Here is a 14,533-nt window from a genome sequence, read left to right on the forward strand (position 1 = left end):
AATGCAATAGTCAGAGTCTATATTGTGGGTATGCAATATTTGCCGGATTTCAGATCAGCCCTGGTTAGTGGGCCCTGACATCCAAACAGGCAAAAATGTTACTCACAATATGGTGTGTAGTTCATAACATTATATTGAACTGAGTTATTATAGTTCACATCAACTTGTTACTCAAGATAATATATTAACAATACAATGTATAAAATTGTTTATGCCTATACCGGACTGGTTGTTGTTCCACGGTGACCTAGGAATAAAGGACAGCAGAAATAGGAACAATTACTTCTAGTTTAACCAGTATATGGGATTGATCAAGTAAAACCCAACACAGTATCTACCTGCCGTCACCTGCGAAATAAGTAAAATAAACAGAGGAAAAAGAATTCCCCATCAGGGGTACTGTCTCACTCTTGAATACCTGTAAGCAAAAGAGTGCAGGCAAAAGCCTGGCTACTCACGATTAGAAGTCCGAGTAATTGGAGCAATGAGCGCTACCTACAGTGGTAGGGAGCCACGCTGCTGGCGCTCTGCTCGAACTTGGTGGTGTCCGGCCTAATATCCGGAACATCGCGCTCACGTGACCCGCATCATATGATGCGAGCCTCGCTCACCTAGATCGCCGCGATCTTGCGAGAGGCGCATTAATGCACATCCCCATCGTGTGCATAATCCGAACATGACCACGCCCCGGTGCGCTCATGTGATCAGTGCTGGTCACATGATATTAAACCCGTTCCGTAATGACAAACATGTATGAGCAATAGCGCCCCCAGGCTATAGATAGTAATTTACTACTAATAGACAAAATAGATGGGCATATTAATGAAACAGAAGTAATTTAGGCTGATGGGCAAATCCAGTTTAGGTGTTATGCCCATAACTATGACATGGGATAAAACAAAGGGGAGGGGGGGTGCTGGAGCGATCAGGAGATCAATTCACAGTATGAAGATCAAGAATGAGGTAAGGCACGCATAGAGTCACCGCAATCGCAAAAGTTTATGGAAAAATGCATATTCTTATTTTTCCATAAACTTTTGCGATTGCAGTGACTCTATGCGTGCCTTACCTCATCCTTGATCTTCATACTGTAAATTGATCTTCTGATCGCTCCAGCACTCATCCCCCCCCCTCCCCTTTGTTTTATCCCATGTCATAGTTATGGGCATAACACCTAAACTGGATTTGCCCATCAGCCTAAATTACTTCTGTTTCATTAATATGCCCGTCTATTTTGTCTATTAGTAGTAAATTGCTATCTATAGCCTGGGGGCGCTATTACTCATACATGACTGTCATTAAGGAACGGCTTAATATCATGTGACCAGCACTGATTACATGAGCACACCAGGGCGTGGTCATGTTCGGATTATGCACACCCCAGGAATGCGCCTCTCACGTGATCGCGGTATCGCGATCTAGGTGAGCGAGGCTCGCGTCATATGATGCGGGTCACGTAAGCGCGATGTTCCTGATATTAGGCCAGACACCGCCAAGTTCGAGCAGAGTGCCAGTAGCCAGCAGCGTGGCTCCCTACCACTGTAGGTAGCGCTCATTGCTGCAATTACTCGGACATCTAAATGTGAGTAGCCAGGCTTTTGCCTGCACTCTTTTGCTTACAGGTATTCAAGAGTGAGACAGTACCCCTGATGGGGAATTCTTTTTCCTCTGTTTATTTTACAGGTTTCCCAGGTGACGGCAGGTAGATCCTGTGATGGGTTTTACTAGATCAATCCCATATACTGGTTGAACTAGAAGTAATTGTTCCTATTTCTGCTGTCCTTCATTCCTAGGTCACCGTGGGACAACAACCATTCCGGTATAGGCATAAACAATTTTATACATTGTATTGTAAATATATAATCTTGAGTAACAAGTTGATGTGAACTATAATAACTCTGTTCAATATAATGTTATGAACTACACACCATATTGTGAGTAGCATTTTTGCCTGTTTGGATGTCAGGGCCCACTAACCAGTAGTGTTGAGCGGCATAGGCCATATTCGAATTCGCGATATTTTGCGAATATATGGCCGAATATTCGTAATATGAGAAAATTAGCATATGCAAAAATTTGCATATGCAAAAATTTTAATAAGCGAAAATTAGCATATGCGGAAATTAGCATATGCGAATTTTCGCATATGCGGAAATTCGTACGCTAATCTCACACAGTAGTATTAGAGCCTTCTTTACGCCACACAAGCTGGAAGCAGAGAGGGATGATCACTGTGATGTGTAATGTGAAAAAACAAAAAACGAATATTCGTAACTATGAATATATAGTGCTATATTCGCGAATATTCGCAAATTCGTGAATATGCGATATTCGTGAATAAAATTCGTATTGTGAATATTCGCGAGCAACACTACTAACCAGGGCTGATCTGAAATCCGGCAAATATTGCATACCAACAATATAGACTCTGACTATTGCATTTAGCCCACGATTGGGCTGTAGTCATTGTACCAATGCTATTCCCCTGAAGAAACTGTCATATACAGTGGAAACGCGTTGGGTTGCACTTTTTTGGTACCTATATTGTTTAATAACTTTTCAATGGGTCACCTATTTTGATAATGGTGTTATTTTATCATGAATCATTAAAAGCTATATTTTAGAGCACTTCCCCTGGGAATTATCCCCCTTATGATTTTGGTCACATGAAGGGGTATGTTTTACGTAATTATCTAATATATTTTATTAAATTAACTCCCTAAAAGAAGAAGCTAAGTTTAGTTTGTTTTTTCATGTTCATTTCTTTCTTGGCCACCTTCTAAAGGCTATAGATTGTTTACTTGATAAAGCAATATGAGGGTTTATTGGTTTAATGGCATAAGTTGTCATTTGTGTTGACACCCTTTATTTTAGTATATAATGTACAAACAAAAAACACAAAAATGCCTCTTTATTTTTTTACATTTCCGTTTTTACATGTTAAAAGTGTAAAAGTGACATGTTAACTGCAGATAACCTAAATGTACAGCAATACCAAATCAATATAGTTATAAAAATATCTTACTACGTAAACCCCTTAACCCCTTGAGGACGCAGCTCATTTTCACCTTAAGGACTCAGACCTTTTTTGCAAATCTGACCACTGTCACTTTAAGCATTAATAACTCTGGGATGCTTTTACATTTCATGCTGATTCCGAGATAGTTTTTATGTGACATATTCTACTTTTACATTGTGGTAAATTTTCATCGTTATTTGCTTGTAAGGAAAATGAATATTCCAAATAAATTATATATTGATTCACAAATACAATATGTCTACTTTATGTTGACATCATAAAGCTGACATGTTTTTACTTTTTGAAGACATTAGAGGGCTTCAAAGCAATTTTCAAAATTGTCACGAAAATTTCAAAATCTGAATTTTTCAGGGACCAGTTAGGTTTTAAGTAGATTTAAGGGGCCTTTTTGTGAGAAATACCCCATAAATGACCCCATGATAGAAACTGCACCCCTCAAAGTATTCAAAATGACATTCAGAAAGTTTGTTAACCCTTTAGGTGTTTCACAAGAATAGCATCAAAGTGGAGGAGAAAAATCTAAATCTGCATTTTTACACTAACATGTTCTTGTAGACCCATATTTTTTATTTTTACAAGAGGTAAAAGGAGAAAAGCCCCCAAAATTGGTAACCCAATTTCTCTTCAGTAAGGAAATACCTAGAGGGCTCAGAAGAGAAGGAGCGACAATGGGATTTTAAAGGGCGAATTCTGCTGAAATGGTTTTTGCGGGGCATGTTGCATTTAGGAAGCCCCCATGGTGCCAGAACAGCAAAAAACACCCCATATAGCATACTAATTGGGAAACTACACCCCTCAAGGAATTTAACAAGTGGTACAGTGAGCCTTAACACCTCACAGTTGTTTGAAAAATTTTCTATAAAGTTGGACGTGAAAATGAAAATTTTTATTTTTTTTCACTAAATTTCAGTAAAGTGTTACAGCAATTTTCACAAGGGGTAATAGGTGAAAATGTCCCCCAAAAGTTGAAACCCCATTCCTCTCGAGTATGGAAATATATCATATCTGGATGTAAAGGGATCTGCAGGTGCACTAGAGGGCTCAGAAGGGAAGGAGCGACATTGGGCTTTTGGAAAGCAAATTTTGCTGAAATAGTTTTTGCGGGGCATGTCTCATTTAGGAAGCCCCTATGGGGCCAGAACACGAAAAACACCCCACATGGCATACTATTTGGGAAACTACATCCATCAATTACATTTTTCATTTTCACAGACCACTGTTCCAAAAATCTGTTAAACACCTGTGGGGTGTAAATGCTCACTGGATCCTTGTTACGTTCTGTGAGGGGGGTAGTTTCCGAAATGGGGTCACATGTAGGTGTTTATTTTTTTGTGTTTATGTCAGAACTGCTGTAACCAGCAGCCACCCCTGTGCAAATCACCAGTTTAGGCCTCAAATGTGCATAGTGCGCTCTCACTCTTGAGCCTTGTGCGCCCGCAGAGCATTTTATGCCCACATATGGGGTATTTCCGTACTTGGAAAAAGTGTGTTACAAATTTTGGGGGTCTTTTTTTCCTTTTACCTCTTATGAAAATGAAAAGTATGGGGCAACAGCCGGATGTTAGTGTGAAAAATAAAAACATTTTTAACTAACATGCTGGTGTAGACCCCAATTTTACCGTTTCCTAAGGGGTAAAAGGACAAAAAGCCCCCAACATTTGTAACACAATTTCTCCTGAGTACGGAGATACCTCATATGTGACCATAAACTGTTGCCTTGAAATACGTCAGGGCTCCGAAGTGAGAGAACGCCATGCGCATTTGAGGCTTAAATTATTGATTTTCATAGGGGTGTACCCAGATGCAAGTGTTACACTTGCCTCCTCCACCAAAAATATTGTACGTCAGTTCTCCCCAAACAGGGTGCCTCCAGCTGTTGCAAAACTCCCAACAAGCCTGGACAGTCAATGGCTGTCGGGCAATACTGGGAATTGTTATTTTGCAACAGCTGTATGCTCCCTTTTTGAAAAATTGATGTACAAAAAGTTTTGACATTTTTATTGGGGGGGCGCTCTGAGCGCCATGATTATCTGCCGTCCAGGTCCACATTGGATCCCGGTCTGAGGAGCATCGAGTAGTCTACTTTGCGGTGAGTGTGGATATGCTTTTGTGGTGTCCCTGTACCGCATCCTATACGGTACCTGTTTATAGGTCCCTATAGCCAGAGTCCCTAGGACGTCGGGGTCCTTTTGTATAGTCCACCCCTAGTCACCTCTCACCCCTATAGTCATTCCTCTAGTCATATGCTCCTTATTTGTGGAAGTTTAACTGTATAAAATGTATATAAATAGTTAATTACCTGTGAGAAGCGTAGCAGGACCTGCAGGTCACGTGAGCAGGTGAACTCTATGGTATTTCTGCTTGAGGCCCTTTGGAGGCCCTTGTGACGAAATGCACTCATTTCCTTTGTGACGGTGAGTGACAGATGGCTGGACCAATCAAAACGGCCCCGCCCCTGCCCATATAAGGGCGCGGCGGCCATTAATCTCTCTCTCGGTTCCTGGCTGTTGACGAGAAAGGATCTGTGCTGCTGTCATCAGTGAGTCTAGGCCTTAGCCTTGCGGCGACGGCTGTTCTATTCCAAATTGTGAGTGTATCAATCCCTAAACACTCTGCAAGACTACCAGACCTTATCTATCCCCTAAATCCGGATGGATCTTCGCAATACACCCTGAATTCAGAGACTATTCTCTAAAGTAAAGGTCCGCAACATCTGTCAGTCATTGAAGTATAGAGAGACTGTTTGATTGAGACTGTTACTACTTTGTGGATGTACCGCAAGCCGTTAAGTAAAGTTTACTTTTATTCTTATGCACCTATCGTTACTGGGAAGGGCGGCGATAGGCCGGAGAGTCATCTCAGCATACTAGCCCTCAGCCTGGCGTCACGAACTATAGGGTTAACATTAACCCCTGATATACCAAAGCAAATCCCTGACTGTACTACCCCTACCCCTGAGGCCTACCACAAAGCCTTTTTGGCGTTGCACGAACAGGATACGGGTGTGTGCCTACTACAGTCGCCACTAGTGAAAGTGTACTCCCCCCCAGAAAAAGAACTTTATTCATGTGCTGGAAACCGTGTTGCTGTGTACAGAAACGGTGCTTGTGGTGCACCATACAAGGGGGCCAAGAGAAAAGTAAGGGGGGAGGCGAAAATTCTGTTACAAATGAAATGTGTAAACTGCGCAACGAGTTCATGCTGCGATCCTTTAGTCCGGTCGGCACAGGCAGAGCCGAACTGCTGCCGGAAAAGCACGCGAAGAAAGCCTGGGCTGCGCCACGCACCGCCCCTGGGCGTGGCCACGAAGTTGCTGTGTTGCAGCCGAAAGGGAACTCAGAGATACAGAAGTCATTTCTGGAGGGACCAGAAGTTGGGGCTGCACCGATAGTGTCCTTCCTGCCGGGCGCCATTTTGGAGAAGTCCACTATAAAAGACGCCACGCACAGTGACCTCTTCAGCCTGCATGGAGAGTCGGAGAGTACAGACATGGCGGAGAGCAGCGTTCCACGTGGTGAAGTTAGCAAAATGGCACCGGAAACACGGAAAGTTGTGACTTTTTCAAGAGCTTGCTAACCGTCTGCAGCGGTTGTCATTAGACGAAGAGGGGGCCTGCAATCTTCCCCCACTGGCCAGAGACACCTCCAGCGGAGAGCGCAGGGACACCTGGAGGTGCATCACCGGTGAGATTGTTCCCTCACCACAGAACCTGGGGCTCGTGGGCCGAGATCCCGTCAGAGGAGTCTGCTCTGAGTACCCCGTCAGAGGAGGTCTATTCTTCCTCCTCCAGCCCTGAGGTCATACCTCGATCAAGCTTGCCAAGTGCACGACCATGCTCCCCAAATTTGCCGTAATGGGTGTTCGGAGATGAGCCGGAGCTGATCAAGTACATGCACAGAGTACTTCAACCATTACCTGGGAAGCCACTCCCATCAATCCCAACTGCAGAAAGGGAAAGGGCCCGTCAAGAAGCCGAGCTGGCCGAATTGATGGAAAAGTTAAAGGCCCGACACAAAGCACTCTATGCCCCCAAGCACGTGCATTTGCCTTATGAAGAAAAAGTGCGGTATCAAGAAAATACCAAAGAAATGGAAGCATTGTACATATGTAAATGGAATCACCCCCGAGAAGGGGAGGAGCCATTAGAAAGAAGAGCAACTGTGGCCAAGTTCGACAAGGTCAGAGGTTATGGGACACTCCTTGACTGCCACACAGTGCAAAGGCCATATCTCCATAAGAAGTTCTACACCTTGGAGGTGGGTGAAATTGTGGAGTACACCCCCGTCCAGAGCCTTCGTGGACAATGGGCTGCAACGGTCACCAGGCCAACAGCCCCAACACAGCTTCCATTCAAATATTTTCCGTCAACGGATTTGGAGTCCGATCCCTTCAACTTGAGGCCGAAAAGGTCTGCTCCTAAAGCCTCTACCAGCGTACCCCAGGAGGAGGAGCTTCAACAGTCAAGTTCGTCCTCTTTTATGTACAGCAAAGAGCCAAGTTCTTCATTTTCTGCATATCGTCGAGAGTCAAGTCCTGCTCAAGTTCAGGAAAGTAAGCCTAAATTGCGGGCATCAAAGACTGTACCTAGACCCTCTTGGAGCAATGAGAGTTTGTCTGTTTCAGAGGTACCAACGCACGTACCTAGGCCCTCTCGGAGCAATAAGAGTTTGCCTCCTGCACAGGTACCAACGTCTGTACCAAGGCCCTCTTCTGACATGGAGAGTTTGCCTGCTTCCAGGGTACCAACGAAAGAGTCATGGGTCCATCCTAGTTTGGAGATGGTACTCAAGCCCTATTGCTCCACTTTGATCCCGGCTAAAAAGCCTATAACTCCTGCTAATGCTGCTTTTCACCACTCCATCCTCACCAATGTGGCGTGACAAAGCTATGTCAATTCTAATCCTGCCCCTGATGTTGGCAGATACAGAGGAACCCAGAGAGGCACTCGAAGAGTGAAGAAGAACATTCTCTAAAGAGACTCTAAAGTAATGTCCTATTGTTTCTTATGTTAACCACTTTTATTTTGCAGCAGCCAAATTCAAGAATTGTGCCTAGCAGGACTGTGCTACGATTGTTCCAGTTCAAAGTTCAGCAACGTAACCACTAAGCTTGTGCCTGACTATTAAGTCAAGAGACTCCTAGCCTGCAGGAGATTCATTAAGGACTGTACCCGGCTGAGTTGTGGTTAAAGCCGTGTTTACCTTTCCCTTCCTATGAACTCTTAGTGTAGGTGGACTGCTGATCCTTACACGCCACTTTGTATATTTACCTTTAATTGGACTCCTAGTGTAGGTGGACTGCTGATCCTTACACGTCTGATGTATGTATATACCAGCAGCTTCACAAGAACTCTTATGATAATTGTTGCACTTATCAGGTGAATGCGCCTGAACTATGTTGGAGTGTTGATAAATGTATAGTAAAAATTTATATGGTTCTTGTACACAGGAAGATATCCTCGTGTCTGTGTACAGAAAAAATGGGTAAGGTTTTTACATAGAAAAATAGTCTAATGTCTATGTACATAAAAAGTGAGTCAGAGCTGTACACAGAAAATATCGACGTGCTGCACGTGTACACTCAACACTAGAAACATAAATAATTCTTGTACATACAAATGTATAGAATGCTAAAGGTGTTTAGTAGTTACTAAATAGGTGACACCCTGGTTCCTCCGAGGATAGTATTATTGCTGTCGCCCATCGCTAGCACCTGTCTCAACAAAAATAATAGGGAAGATTGCCCTTAAAATAGTACTTACACACATAGTACTTTAACTAATTGACTTAAATTTATACCTCAAATTTCTCTAGTACATACATCAAAATGAATATCTCACTTAAGAAAAACACTTTAGAAATTGTAGCATATTGATACCCAATTCCTGCCACTGTTAGATACACTTTTTCTTCTCCTTCTTTGCGTGTGTGAGATGCTCTGCCTGGCCAGTAGGTGCTCTTGCGAATATAGAATTAAACACGCAATTCCTAAAATAACCTAGTTAGGTTGTTTTGAAAGTGCTCTGGGGGTAAGTAGCGTATAGCCAATAGACCCTAGCAGCCAACCTTACTGTGACCTAGCTTCCGGCTAGCCAGTATAACCTTTTGTGTACTAACAGGTAACTTAATGTTGGTGAATAAAATGTGTGAGATAATAAAAATGTCTAGTCAGCTTGAAACAAAAAGTATAGAGAGCTGTACTAATGTTTAGTTAGCCCCATAAAAATGTGTAGAGAGCAAATAAAATGTCTTAGGAGCAAGAAACGACATGTCAAATAGCTGCCTAATTGTCTAGTAAGCTAAAGTGTATAATAAGTTAATAGAATTTTTAAGAAGCTAGAGACTAAAGGATAGATAGCTTCATAAAGTCTAGATAGCATTTATGTCTAGATAGCACCAATGTCTAGATAGATTTCTATTGTGTAGTCCAGATACTAGTGAGAGTATCAGAGAATGTAAATGTGTTCAATGTTTATTTAGGATGTGTAGCAAATTTATAGATCATCCTGTTCTGGTCCTAGTCCCTCTGTCTTAGGGGACAGGCGTCGAAGTCAACTTATCTTAAGTAAGGGGGTTTGTGGTGTCCCTGTACCGCATCCTATACAGTACCTGTTTATAGGTCCCTATAGCCAGAGTCCCTAGGACGTCGGGGTGCTTTTGTATAGTCCACCTCTAGTCACCTCTCATCCCTATAGTCATTGCTCTAGTCATATGCTACTTATTTGTGGAAGTTTAACTGTATAAAATGTATATAAATAGTTAATTACCTGTGAGAAGCGTAGCAGGACCTGCGGGTCACGTGAGCAGGTGAACTCTATGATATTTCTGCTTGAGGACCTTTGGAGGCCCTTGTGACGAAATGCACTAATTTCCTTTGTGACGGTGAGTGACAGATGGCTGGACCAATCAAAACGGCCCCGCCCCTGCCCATATAAGGGCGCGGCGGCCATTAATCTCTCTCTTGGTTTCTGGCTGTTGACGAGAAAGGATCTGTGCTGCTGTCATCAGTGAGTCTAGGCCTTAGCCTTGCGGCGACGGCTGTTCTATTCCAAATTGTGAGTCTGTCTGGGCATGCTAGGAGTTGTAGTATTTAAACTCCTAGAAGCTGCAGTGAAGATCACTTTACGGCGATATTCACTTCAGCATCTGACACCGCCGCCGTACCACTTGCCTGCCGCCGGTCCCTGGTCCCCGCGTGATCGGAGGTATCTGCCGCCGTTCCCACCGCATCCACGGCCCCCCACACATCGCCGCCATCTTCCCCCACTCTGCCCCGATATCAAGGGGTGGGCAGAGCGGTGGAAATGAACTTTCACCCCCGCCCCTGCCCTGCGATTCGCCAATCAGTCCTGATCGACCAATCACAGGGGATAGGAGGAGGTGGCAGGTGTCAGGACCCCCCCAGGCATTTGCACGGGATGCCCGCTGAATGATTTCAGCAGGCATCCTGGTCTGGTCCCCGCCTGCCCGAAATTCCCACGCCCTTACGCCCTTCGTCCCCAAGAAGTTAAGGATGCAGGGATTTTGATGTAGGGGATGTATGAGGGCTCATTTCTGTGCCATGAACTGTAGTATTTATCGGTTTCATTTTTGTTGTGTTGGGACCTTTTGATCGCTTTTTATTATTATTTTTATTTTTTTTATGATATATGAAGTGACCAAAAATACACAATTCTGGACTTTTGTATTTTGTTACGTAAACATCATTGACCGGGTAATTAATGTTATATTTTAATAGTTTGGATATTTACTCATGCGGCGATACCACATATTTATGGTTATGTTGGTTTACATAATTGTATTTAAAACATGGGGAAAAGGGGGAAGGGGCTCCTTCACATTTATTAACATCTTTTAAACCATTTATTCTTTATTTTTTAGTCTCCATAGGGGACTTACAGGCAATCTTTTTATTGCATACACTGAACAATGCTTTGCCATTGTATATTATTAATCCTTGTTATCGGCGCTCAATTGCTCCTGCCTGCCATTGCTTTCTGTAGCACTGGAGTGCCGATGGGATGGCAAGGAAGCAGGTAAGGACCCATCAGCTGATCGGGAACCTGCAATTTCAATGCAGTAGTCCCGATCAGCTCTGCTGAGCTGCCAGAATAATATTTTTACATTTTTGACGCCGCAATCAGTTATGATTGTGGCGTCAAAAGAGTTTATGCCAGACATTACCCTGATCGATGATGTCCAACATTAGCCACAGGTTCCGGCTGGGACCCTCCCAATATGACACACGCTTGGCTACTGAATGCACATCATAGAACAGGAACGGATACAGGGTGTGCATTAAACGGCTGGACCCCCGCCATCAGACATATTATCCCCTATTCTTTGGATAGGTGATAAGGTGTTTAGGGGAGGAGTACCCCTTTAACTTTCTGGGTTTGGCTGTTTCATTTTTGGGCTGCAGAGATTGTCAGTATCAGGACATCCCTACACTTTACTGAATGCTGGAACATAAATACACACATGAATACACACATGTATTTACGTTGACTAAGGCTAGGTTGACATTGCCATTGTGCTCCATCCTGTTCTGGATTTGTTTCTATTTGTTCTATTTGTTTGCACCCAACAGCCTCAAAGCAGGTCTGGGCACAAGTGACTCCACTGGGTCACATCCAGGTCCCTACGGATCCGATTGACTTGAATTAGATTGCATTCATCATTTAATGCTATACTATTGCTTAGCGTTGGCCAGTGAGATCAGCGCTCTACTAATATAGCCTGGCTTTCCTAGGCTGCATCACTACAGCGTCAATTTGGCGGCTGGAGGCAGGTAAGGTGATCCTCTGCCACCATTTTAGCTTATTAGACACTACAGCATTTGTTAAGCTTCACTGAGCTACGGCAATAGTCATTTATGCTTTAAACATCATGATTGACATTATAATGGTGTCTGAAGGGTTAAAGGCAGCAGCCGTGGGATTGCCACTGCCCTCCATTAGCGGTAAGGTCATGGCCACTCTTCTCTGCTCCTGCACTTTCTTTAGAGGCATTTAAAGTGTACATGTCATCAACAAAAACTTTTTATATAATGGAGATAATACCAATATATGAATATTTGTAATATACATTGGTTAAAATAATGTGTATATTTTTGGGTGAAAAAATTCTGCCTCTACAGCCATTGCATGTGTGTCTCTGTGAAGAGTTCAAATACAGGAAGCAAGGGCAGGACAAGCAGGGCTCTGTGCAGGCTCCTGGCTTGTCAATCATCCTCCTGTGGGATCTGGGAGCATGTCACAGAGCCTCACTGCATCGGGTCCTTCTTGTCCTCACTGAACAGAGCCCTACTTGTCCTCAGTGCACAGATCCCTGCTTGTCCTCACTGCACAGAGAATTGCTTGTCCTCAGTGTACAGAGTGCAGCTTGTCCTCAGTGCACAGAGCCCTGCTTTTCCTCAGTGTACAGAGCCCTGCTTGTCCTCAGTGTACAGAGCCCTGCTTGTCCTCAGTGTACAGAGCCCTGCTTGTCCTCAGTGTACAGAGCCCTGTGTGGTGTCCCGGTACCGTATTGCATACCATACCTTGTATGGTGGTCCCCAAAGTCAGAGTAACTACACTCAGGTAGGGTCCCCCAGGTGGGACAGTCGCCTCTCCTCTATGCTAATTTTGTAATGTTTATACATGTATATATTTAAAGGGGTATTCCAGGCAAAACCTTTTTTTATATATATTGACTGGCTCCGGAAAGTTAAACAGATTTGTAAATTACTTCTATTAAAAAATCTTAATCCTTCCAATAGTTATTAGCTTCTGAAGTTTTCTGTATAACTGCTCAATGATGATGTCACGTCCCGGGAGCTGTGCATGATGGGAAAATATCCCCATAGGAACTGCACAGCTCCCGGGACGTGAGTCATCAGAGAGCAGTTAGACAGAAAACAACAATTCAACTTCAGAAGCTAATAACTATTGGTAGGATTAAGACTTTTTAATAGAAGTAATTTTCAAATCTGTTTAACATTCCGGACCCAGTTGATATATAAAAAAAAGTTTGGGCCTGGAATACCCCTTTAATGGAGTACTCTGGTGCAGAGTACTCCTGCTCCATCCTGCCTGGGCCTGGGTTCCCGTGGAGCGCCACTACAGCTGATCAGTCCTCCGGCCTATCTTCTCCATACTTCCGTGTGAACAAAGCATCACATGGCTCTCAGCCTATTATGGGCCGAGACAGAACATTGCGGCGGCCGACGATAGGCTGAGAGCCATGTGACGCTTCGTTCACACGGAAGTATGAAGAAGATGGACCAGAGGACCGATCAGCTGTAGTGGCGCTCTGCGGGAACCCAGGAATGTAAGTGATGGTTTATTTTCATTTTTTTTTTTTTTGCAGCCCGGGCAGGATGGAGCAGGAGTACTCTGCACCCAAGTACTCCTTTAATAATAATGTATATTTAATATAATGTATAGTATGCTTACCTTGCTAGCGTCGCAGGACCTTCGGTCATGTGACCATGTTAAATCCTCTATGGTATGTTAGAGGACCTTTGGAGGTCCTTGGGTCACATGTTAATAATGCTATGTAAAGGTGATTGATAGCAGTATTGGACCAATTAGCTCTAGTCCAGCCCCTGCCCATATAAGGGAGCTGTAGCCAATTATGTCTCTCTTGGGTTGCTGCTCTCGTGGATACCGGACTAGCAGGACGGATCTGCGCAACTTTCAAAGACAAGCTAGGCCTGAAAACCTACCGGCCTCAGCCTAAACTAAACCGTGAGTTCTAAACTAATCCCCGCTAAAGCTAGCGTGACTACTGGACCGAAACTAAATACCCTAAATCCAGTAGAACAACGCATATCAGTTAAAAGACTCAAAACTGCTTAAGGTCCCAACCTTTGTCAATCTCCAAGAGAATTTGCATTTGTAGAGACTGTTCCTGTTGTGAAGTTGCATAAAATCTTCAGTAAAAGTTCCAACTGTTTACAGCAAACTCTCCGGTTGTGGACATTCCATTATTCTATACCTCCCTATCGCTCTTGGGAAGGGTAGCGGTAGGACAAGCATTACAGAGGAGCCCTCACCCTGGCGTCATGAATAGAAAGGGTTGACCAGACACCCTTTAGTCACCGCACAGCTACACCCCACATACCCTACTCCCCCAGGCTATCACACCTGCTTGTCCTCAGTATACAGAGCCTTACTTGTCCTCAGTGCACACAGCCCTGCTTATCCTCACTGTACAGAGCTCTGCTTGTCCTCAGTGTACAGAGCCCTGCTTCTCTTCAGTGTACAGGGCCCTGCTTGTCCTCAGTGCAGAGAACACTGCTTGTCCTCAGTGTACAGAGCCATGCATGTCTTCAGTGCACAGAGCCCTGCTTGTCTTCAGTGGACAGAGCCCTGCTTGTCCACCCTCAATTCTTGTATTTGGCCACACATACAATAGCTGTAGGGACAAAATATACACATTTTAAATCAATGTATATTACAAATATACATATAATCGTATTATCTACATTATATAAATGTTTTTGTTAATG

This window comes from Hyla sarda, chromosome 1, assembly GCF_029499605.1.
Source record: "Hyla sarda isolate aHylSar1 chromosome 1, aHylSar1.hap1, whole genome shotgun sequence".
Classification (NCBI taxonomy): domain Eukaryota; kingdom Metazoa; phylum Chordata; class Amphibia; order Anura; family Hylidae; genus Hyla; species Hyla sarda.